Below are 11,104 nucleotides of genomic sequence, written 5' to 3'. Positions count from 1 at the left end.
AATCCGATTTAACTCTAACACCGAATACTGATAATGAAACATGAAGAAGCATAAAAATGGGGGAAACGGGGCGGTAAATTATGAGACGACGGGTCGGGTCGTCACAAAAACACTTCAAACAACATCAAATCCATCAATTCACATCGAATTCAAGCCTAAGTTTTCTAAAAACTTCCGAAACACGCTTTCGATCAAAAACCCAACCAAACCACGTCCGAATGACCTGAAATTTTGGACACACATCACAAATGACATAAGGAAGCTATAGCAACTCTCGGAATTCCATTCTGACCCTCGGATCAAAATCTCACCCATCAACCAGAAATCGCCAAAATACTAACTTCGCCAATTCAAGCCTATTTCTACTCCGGATCTCCAAAACCAATTCCGATCACACTCCTAAGTCATAAATCACCCAAAAAAGCTAACCAAATCATAAAAATTCCAATCCGAGCTCATATACAAATAAGTCAACTCTTGGTCAAACCTTTCAAATTCAAAGCTTTCAATTGAGACTGTTCTTTCGAATTCATACCGATTTCCGTGAAAACCAAAATCAACAATTTGCATCAGTCATAATACATCATACGGGGTAAGTCATGCTCGAGAACTGGCGATCAAAGTGCAAAAGCTCGAAATGACCGGTTGGGTCGTTATAGGGAGCCCAGTTTGAGATACTCCAACGAGAGCGGAACAGGAAACGACTAAAGTAGACTACAAGATATGGATGAAGTTTAATAGCGAAGAGACATGGCCCACATAAGAATGGTAGCCTAGAAACAACAAGTAGAAAGATACTACAACAACGGAGCCAAGGTACGACCGCTCAAAGTCAGAGATTACGTCCTCAAGGCTAAAACACAAGCTTCAAAGGATCCTAATGAGGGAAAATTGGGAACAAACTGGGACATACCATACAAAATCGTAGTAGCAGCAAACAAAGGAGCGTTCAAGCTACAAACAATGGAGGGAAAACTACTCCAAAACAACTGGAACGCCGCTCATCTCAAGTACTTCCACTTCTAAAAGAAGGCGTCACCTAAGTCGTACTCTTTTTCCCTCACCTGGGTTTTGTCCCAATCGGGTTTTCCTGGGGAGGGTTTTAACGAGGTGGCGAGGGGGCCGCCTTAAGGATCGACACGCTGTTCATCATCTCGACCCATTGATATGATCTCTGGATCAAAGTAATGAAGGGACTACATATAGATAATCAAATCTCCATTGTATGTACGGAATCAAATCTCCACTGTATGTATGGAACCAAATATCCATTGTATGTACGGAACCAAATATCCATTATATGTACGGAATCAAATCTCCATTGTATGTACGGAATCAAATCTCTATTGTATGAATGGAATCAAATCTCCATTGTATGTACTGAATCGAATCTCCATTGTACGTACGAAATCGAATCTCCATTGTATGAGCAGAACCAGATCTCCACTAGTTGACATCTGACGTCTTCCTACGGGAATACGATCAAATCCCCACAGCCAAGGCCGTCGACAAAAACATAAGTTCGACCTTGTTCAAACCACGATAGGATTCTACTTCGACGACAGTTCGAAGCAACATTCCTACGGCCAAGGCCGTCAATAAAAATATAAGTTCGAACTCGTTTGAACCACGACAGGATTCTACTTCGATGACAGTTCAAAGCAACATCCCCACGGCCAAGGCCATCGACGAAAGTATAAGTTCGACCTCGTTCAAACTACGATGGGATTCTGCTTCGATGACAGTTCAAAGCAACATCCCCACGACCCAGACTGTCGATGAAAGTATAAGTTCAACCTCGTTCGAACCACGACGGGATTCTGCTTCGACAACAGTTCGAAGCAACATCCCCACGGCCAAGGCCGTCGACAAAAATATAAGTTCGACCTCGTTCGAACCACGACGGGATTCTGCTTTGACGACATTTCAAAGCAACATCCCAATGGCCAAGGCCATCGACGAAAATATAAGTTCGACCTCGTTCGAACCATGACGGGATTCTGCTTCGACGACAGTTTAAAGCAACATCCCAATGGCCAAGGCCATCGACGGAAATATAAGTTTGACCTCGTTCGAACTACTATGGGATTCCACTTCGACGACAGTTCTAAGCAACATCCCCATGGCCAAGGCTGTCGATGACAATTTAAGTTCGACATCGTTCGAACCATGATGGGATTCTACTTCGAGGACAGGTCGAAGCAACATCCCAATAGACAAGGGCGGTAATATCATGTGCGATAAATACAGGAAAAAACAAGCCGACGAAAGTAAAATTTTACATTACAACAAAATATCATTTACATTTGCCCCTACAAACAGGCCCAAGTACGACCCCTGAAAAAATTCCTAAACAAAGGTAAATACGAACCAGGACTACACATCATCCCCAACGGGGTAAGCGTTTTCATACCACGAATCTGAAGCAAGGTGATTCACGTCATCAGAATTGATGCCTTCCCCAATTCAACCAGGTCGCCATGAGTAGGACTCCGGCCATAACATAATCGACAAATCCAAGATGTACTCCTACAAGTAAAGGGAGTTCGAATAGAGATTGGTTGTGCCCGAAAGGTTATGAATCGATTTACAAGTCCAATGCCAATGTCTTGATTTCTAGTGGCAATACATCGCGGACCCATGTATATATCATCTGCTAATACACGACCAATTAATGTTTGGATAAAAATCCTTTCCGGCATCATCCCATTCCGAGGACTCACAGAAATACCCCGGGCGGTGCCACAATCCGTTCGACGTACAACAATGTGTTGAACTACTTCAACAAGTCTGCGAGTGAGATATCCAGCGTCTGATGTTCGTACAGCAGTATCCACAACTCCTTTACGGGCTCCGTAGCAAGAAATGATGTATTCTGTTAAAGAGAGTCCTTCGCGTAAATTGCTTTGAATAGGTAAATCAATCATTTGTCCTTGAGGATCTGACATTAATCCTCTCATACCTACTAATTGATGTACCTGAGATGCATTTCCTCTAGCTCCCGAGAAAGACATTATATGAACTGGATTAAAAGGGTCAGTCATCCTAAAATTAGGATTCATTTCTTGTCGCAAATATTCACTTGTAGCATACCATATTTCAATGGATTGACGTAATTTTTCTACCGCGTGTACATTCCCATAATGATGGTGTTTTTCCAAAATCAAACTTTGTTGTTCAGCATCTTGAACTAGCCATCCCTTAGAAGGTATTGTTAAAAGATCATCAATTCCTAATGAAATGGATGTAGCAGTAGCTTGTTGGAACCCCAGAGTTTTTACTTGATCCAGGATATGTGATGTATATGCCATTCCGAAGTGATCTATTAATCTACTAATAAGTCGTTTCATGGCAGTTCCGTTTATCGCTTTATTGTGAAAGACCAGATTGGCCCGTTCTGCCATAAGTACCTCCATATTCCGCTGAGTAGAATTCGACAATGGGTTTGAGTCGGTGATTGTAAAACTTCCTTTTATCGATCTTGATTCGCGTATAGATTTATCTATCATTATAGGCAGACAGCACTAACAAAGATAAAGTGACAGACATATAAAAGAAATTGATTCATCATCTGTAACATCTATCCATCCCGCAATTCCAATCAACCGATTCATTGAGTAACTCTTGAGTAAACTATTAAACTAATAAGAGCTGTATCGTCTAACTGCATTCAAAAATGAAACTTGAATTTTTATAGAATAAAAATAGAAATGATTTTCGAATTTGATCATTTCTTAGATTCTGTTGAATTGTATCGACTCCATTTTCGATTTTAAAGCGAACAGTTACCTTATAAAACTTTTTCTTTTTACTTTCATTTAAGTTTAACTCATTAGATTTAGTAATATATTAATTCACATAATATCTTGAATGATGGAGAAGAAGAAAAAGTTATCACACAATCGCTTGAAAAAATCTTTTTTTTGTCCAACTAGATTCTAAAACTAGTAATTTCTATTAGGTTCCACATTTTATCTTTCCCTACTGCCCCATCCTTGTAGCTAGATCAAGAAAGAACCTTTGGATCGAGATCCACAACAATGCATCACAACTATGGATTCCAATTATTCGATTTTTTCTTTCCTCGAATATGATCTACTACTCTTATTTCTTACTCGACCATTAACTTCTTCTTTAAAAAAAGGATTCCAACAACAAAACTGCTTCCACAACTACGAAAAGCAAATTTCTATATCTCGCATCTACTTAAATTGTGTGAATATGAGAATCTCTTTCGTTGAATTGAAAGAATTTTCTATTGAATGGAAGATGATTTTACATCAACAAGTAAAGGAAAAAAGAAATTATTTAGTACTTACTTTTGATACTATTTCAAATTGCGTTGCTGTGTCAGAAGAAGGATAGCTATACTGATTCGGTATACTCTAAAGACGCCTTCGGTACAATATTGACGATCTCACAAAGATGAAATTTCAGTGAATTGTCATTTACTGATCTCATCTTTTACGGAATCGATCTTCTTTGACTGTACAAGAATATGTGGAGCTCAGCATGTCTGGAAGCACAGGAGAACGTTCGTTTGCTGATATTATTACCAGTATTCGATACTGGGTCATTCATAGCATTACTATACCTTCCCTATTCATTGCGGGTTGGTTATTTGTCAGCACCGGTTTAGCTTACGATGTGTTTGGAAGCCCTCGGCCAAACGAGTATTTTACAGAGAGCCGACAAGGAATTCCATTAATAACTGGCCGTTTTGATCCTTTGGAACAACTCGATGAATTTAGTAGATCGTTTTAGGAGGCCCTAATGACTATAGATCGAACCTATCCAATTTTTACAGTACGATGGTTGGCTGTTCACGGCCTAGCTGTACCTACCGTCTTTTTTTTTGGATCAATATTTCCCCGTTCTCTCCCCCGATTGAGATATCCCCCGTTTCATCTAAGAAAGATAAATCATCAAAAATTTAGAGCGTGAAGTGCAATTATATCCATTTTTGAGGGGATTCATATTACTATTATCAATTAGAATAATTTATGGTTGGCTTGGTTGGACTAAAAAAATTAAGTATCCAGGCTCCGTTTAGAAAAAACCCAATTGGATTGGTAAGATGTCTAGGTAAATCCATTTTATTATTCAACAATGAGCCACTAGACACTATGTATCTACTGCATGTACTTATGCATATATACTTATGTTTATAATATATGTACCTATAGATATTTTATCCACATAGTGAATAATTCCGGAATTAAATCAAAAAGGCCCTTTTAACTCAGTGGTAGAGTAACGCCATGGTAAGGCGTAAGTCATCGGTTCAAATCCGATAAGGGGCTTTGTAAAACTCCAATCTAGTATTCATATTTGAGGGGAGAATTGTATTTTTATTTGTAATAAAAAAAGTAACTAACTGGATAATACATTATCATTATACTTAATTATTATACTTAGTTATAAAGTTGAACATTTGTTTAGTCAATTTTCATTATTATGAATTTCTGAATAATGAAAAGTCACTTCTTGAATCACCGAATATTCCTATTTTCCATTATACCAACCAAATCCATTCGAAAGGTTAGAAATCAACAAAAGAAAAAGTAAGTGGACCTGACCTATTGAATCATGACTATATCCGCTATTCTGATATTAAAATTCGATAGAGATGAAATTGGAGCAGTTGATTTTTTTTTAATTTCATTTTTTTGTTTTGGATTCCACAAGAATTTGTCGATATTTCCGATTAAATCTTCTTGTTACTAGATTTTCTATAGGAAAAATTATAGGAATAAATTGTTATTCCTTTCCTCTACAGAGAAACCTTTCTTCCAAGTCACACCATAAGAGCCATTTATTATCTTTCTTTGATTCCAGATCAAAGATTAATTTCATCATTAATTTCTATCTAGATTATATATCTATATTATATTAAGTAGATTGTAGATTTCGATGTATATCTATCAGATCGTGGCTTCATGTACCAAATATTTCAATATCGTTGCATCCGGTATTTTTGTTTTGTTCCAACAGTGTGATGAAGAATAGATCCGAGAAAGAGACTTTCATTTTCAGTCTCTTATTTATTATAAACAGTAATAAACATAATATAATATCCAGAGATTGCGAAAATTTAACGATAACATCAGTGAAAACCATCCCGACACAGCCCAAATCGGGGTGTCACAAGTCATGAGCAACTAAGAAATCCGGATACAAGTCTACTGAACACTAAATCCGATACAATAGTTCTAAAAACATGAAAATGATAAGATAAGGGAGGCACGGGGCTGCGAACACCAACAACTACCTCGTAGTCTCCGAATCACTGCCTAAACTGGGGGAATCAGCACTCAGGAGCGGACTCTGCGATGCCTAAATCTGCACATATGGTGCAGGGAGTAATGTGAGTACTCCGACTCAGTGAGTAATAATTATAAATAATGGCTGAAAGTATGAAAACACGTAAAGGCACAAAGCAATTCCATATCAAGCAGTAAAATCACTTAAAGCAGTAAATTAGTGAGGAAATCAAATGATATTCCTTTTTAAAACAAGTAAAATAGGTAATTTAACAGGCAAATAACAAGTAGAAATCCGCCCCTCGGGCATAGTATCAATCACTCAGAATAGTATCAGCCCCTTGGGCTCACTCTCAATACAGTATCAGCCCCTCGGGCTCAGTATCAATCACTCAGAATAGTATCAGCCCTTCGGTCTTACTCTCAGATCATAATGGGTACCCGCGCTCACTGTGGGTGTGCAGACTCCGGAGGGGCCCCTTACGGACCAAACGCTATATCAAGCCACCTCGTGGCATCATCACTTGGCACTCGGCCTCGCATCACTCGGCACTCGGCCTCACATCACTCAAGCCACCTCGTGCATATAAAGTATCTCAGACCCTCGGCATCATATCACTCAACATATCCTCACATATGGCCCTCGGCCTCACTCAGTCCGAAAATCATCACAAGCCCCTTGGGCATTAGTAAAACAGTAGTTCTCAGCCCAAAACATGATGTAGAAATATCATTTAAGTTTCAAATCAGAATAAAAGTGGCTGAGTTTGTAAAACAGTAGATATCAATAGGACTGAGTTCAAATAATAAGTCAAGCAGTGAGGAAAATCCCCGAAGGGTTCAAATAGTTGGCACGAAGCCCAAATATGGCAATCAGCTCAAATCGTGATGTAACAAATAAATTTCAGTCAAATACGCGGTAAAATAATCAATCGGGACGGACCAAGTCACAATCCCAGTAGTAAAAGACCCCACGCTCATCATCCAGCGCGTGTCTCACCTCAATATAGCACTACGATGTCCAATTCCGGGGTTTCAAACCCTCAGGACATTATTTACAATCATTACTCACCTCGAACCGGCTAATTCTCTAGCTTGCGACGCCTTTGCCCCTCAAATTTGGCCTCCACGCGCTTCGAATCTATCCAAAATCAGAATGAATACGTCACAATATGCTAAGGGAACAAAGCCCAAGCGAAAACATTCGAAAAATATCAAAAATCCCAAAATTAGCAAAACCCGAGCCCCAGGCCCACGTCTCAGAATCGGGTAAAATTTCATTTTCGGAATCCTCATACCCTCACGAGTCTAACCATACCAAAATTATCCAATTCCGATACCATTTGGTCCTTCAAATCATCATTTTACATTTTTGAAAGGTTTCACAATTTTCTTCCCAAATTCCATCCCAAATCACGAATTAAATGATGAATTCAGTGATAGATTCATGTATTCTAGCCAAATCTGAGTTAAAATCACTTACCCCGATAAATTTCTTGAAAAACCTTCAAAAAATCGTCAAAATCCGAGCTCTCTGGGTCAAAATATCAAATAAAACACAAAACTTCATATTTATAGAGTACCCCTCAGACCGAGAAACCACATAAGTCAACATCCGGTTGACTTTTCTAACTTAAGCCTTCTTAAAAGAGACTAAGTGTCTCATTTCTTACCAAAACCACACCAAACGCAAACCAATCAACTCGACCACATAAAACACGGAAAATGAAGCATAAAGAAGCTAAAATAGGGGAAAACAGAGCGGTAACTCATGAGACGACTGGCCGGGTCGTCACATCCTCCCCAACTTAAACAAATGTTCATCCTCGAACGAGTCAAGAAACATACCTGAAGCCTCAAACATGTGAGGATATCTGCTCCGTATCTCCCGCTCGGCCTCCCAGGTAGCCTCCTCCACGGGCCGACCTCTCCACTGCACTTTTACTGAAGCTATATTCTTTGACCTCAACTTCCAAACCCGACGACCCAAAATAGCTATTGGCTTCATATCATAGGTCAAATCATCATCCAACTGAGCCGTGCTGAAGTCTAAAACATGAGATGGATCCCCAATATACTTTCGGAGCATAGAAACATAAAATTTCGGATGCACACTCGACAGTCTGGGTGGCAAAGCAAGCTCATAAGCCACCTCCCCAATCCTCCGAAGCACCTCAAAAGGCCCAATGAACCGCGGACTCAACTTCCCTTTCTTCCTAAACCTCAACACCCTTCATGGTCAAAACCTTCAGTAAGACCTTCTCACCGACCATGTAGGACACATCTCGAACCTTCCAGTCCGTATAACTCTTCTGACACGACTGTGCAGTACGAAGCCTCTCCTGAATCACCTTCACCTTCTCTAAGGCATCCTGAACAAAAATCTGTCCCCAATAGTCTAGCCTCGCCGGGCTCGAACCAACCAACTGGGGATCTACACCGCCTCCTGTACAAAGCCTCATACGGAGCCATCTGAATACTCGACTGGTAGCTGTTGTTGTAAGCAAACTCCGCAAGCGGTAGAAACTCATCCCATGAACCTCTAAAGTCAATAACACAAGCACGCAACATGTCCTCCAATATCTGAATCGTACACTCTGACTGTCCGTCCGTCTAAGGATGAAAAGCTATGCTCAACTCCACCCGAGTATCCAACTCTCACTGAACAGATTTCCAAAACTGGGAAGTAAACTGAGTACCTCTATCTGAGATGATGGAAACCGAACACCATGCAATCGAACAATCTCCCGGATATAAATCCCTGCTCCGCTCTAAAGAATAGGTAGTACACACAGGGATGAAGTGCGTAAACTTGGTCAGCCGATCCACAATCACCCAAATAGCATCAAACTTCTTCAAAGTCTGAGGAAGTCCAACCACAAAGTCCATAGTGATCCTCTCCCACTTCCACTCGGGAATAACCATCTGCTGAAGCAAGCCACCCGGTCTCTGATGCTCATATTTTACCTGCTGGCAGTTGAGATACCGAGCTACAAATCCTACAATATCTTTCTTCATTCTTCTGCACCAATAGTGCTGCCTCAAATCCTGGTACATCTTTGCAGCACCCGGATGGATAGAATACCGCGAGCTATGGGCTCCTCCAGAATCAACTTTCTAAGTCCATCCACATCGGGCACACAAATCCAGCCCTGCATCCTCAACACACCATCATCACCGACAATCACGTCTCTGGCATCATCATGCTGAACTCTGTCCTTAAGGACAAGCAAATGCGGATCATCATACTGGCGCTCTCTGATGCGATCATATAAGGAAGACCGAGAAACCACATATGCCAACACCCGACTGGGCTCCAAAATATCCAATCTCACGAACCGATTGGCCAAGGCCTGAACATCAACTACAAGGGGTTTCTCCCCGACTGGAATATATTCCAAACTCCCCATGCTCACTACCTTTTAGCTCAACGCATTGACCACCATATTGGCCTTTCCCGGATGGTACAATATAGTGATATCATAATCCTTAAGCAATTCCAACCATCTCCGCTACCTCAAATTAAGATCCTTTTACTTGAACAAATGCTGAAGACTATGATGGTCGGTGAATACCTCACAAGATACACCATACAAATAATGCATCCAAATCTTCAATGCATGAACTATGGCAGCCAACTCCAAATCATGAACATAGTAGTTCTTCTCATTGGGCTTCAACTGACGAGAAGCATAAACAATAACTCCACTCTCTTGTATCAATACACAACCAATCCCAACTCTCGAAGCATCACAACACACGATATATGAACCTGAAGTTGATGGCCAAACTAACATTGGAGCTGTGGTCAAGGCTGTCTTGAGTTTCTGAAAGCTCTCCTCACACTCGTCTGACCATACAAATGGAACAACCTTCTAAGTCAACTTGGTCAAGGGCGATGTGATAGATGAGAATCCCTGAACAAACCGGCGATAATTGCCTGCCAACCCAAGAAAGCTACGAATCTCTGTGGCTGAGGACGGTCTAGGCCAACTCTGAACCGCCTCTATCTTCTTCGGATCAACCTGAATACCCTCGCTGGACACCACGTTCCCCAAGAAAGCCACTGAACTGAGCCAAAACTCACACTTGGAGAATTTTGCATAAAGCTTCTCTTCTCTCAATCTCTGCAATCCAACTCTCAAATGCTCCGCGTGCTCCTCCTGACTACGAGAGTACACCAGATTATCATCAATGAATACAATAACGAACGAATCCTGATAAGGTCGAAATACATTGTTCATCAAATGCATGAACGCTGCTGCTGGGGCATTGGTCAGCCCGAAAGACATGACAAGAAACTCATAGTGACCATATCTAGTCCTGAAAGCAGTCTTAAGAATATCTGAATCCCTGATCTTCAACTGGTGATATCTCGAACGGAGATCAATCTTAGAGAACACCCTCGCTCCTTGAAGCTGATCAAATAGATCATCAATGCGAGGCAAAGGATACTTGTTCTTAATTGTTACTTTGTTCAGTTGCCTATAATCAATGCACATTCTCATCGTGCCATCCTTCTTCTTCACAAACAAAACTGGTGCACCCCAAGGTGACACACTAGGCCGAATGAACCCCTTATCTAGGAGTTCCTGAAGCTGTTCTTTCAATTCCTTCAACTCTGCTGCTGCCAACGATATGGCGAAATAGAAATGGGCTGAGTGACTAGCACCTGGTTAATACTAAAATCAATATCCCTGTCCGGTGGCATGCCCGATAGGTCTGCAGGAAACACATCGGGAAAATCCCTCACAACTAGGACATAATCGATACTAGGAGTCTCAGCTCCAACATCCCTCACAAACGCTAGATATGAAAGACAACCTTTCCCAACCATACGT

General features: G+C 40.8%; 1 non-coding gene across 1 annotated transcript; it reads left to right on the top strand.

Moving 5' to 3' along the window:
• The first annotated feature begins 5,231 nt into the window (after positions 1-5,231).
• TRNAT-GGU (transfer RNA threonine (anticodon GGU)) lies at positions 5,232-5,303 on the top strand. The gene has a single exon. It is a non-coding gene; the product is annotated as a tRNA-Thr (tRNA).
• Positions 5,304-11,104: the final 5,801 nt, after the last annotated feature.

This window comes from Nicotiana sylvestris, chromosome 6 (genome assembly GCF_000393655.2).
Source record: "Nicotiana sylvestris chromosome 6, ASM39365v2, whole genome shotgun sequence".
Taxonomy (NCBI): domain Eukaryota; kingdom Viridiplantae; phylum Streptophyta; class Magnoliopsida; order Solanales; family Solanaceae; genus Nicotiana; species Nicotiana sylvestris.
The sequence above is the reverse complement of the archived record's forward strand: the minus strand, read 5'-3'. Positions and strand labels throughout refer to the sequence as shown.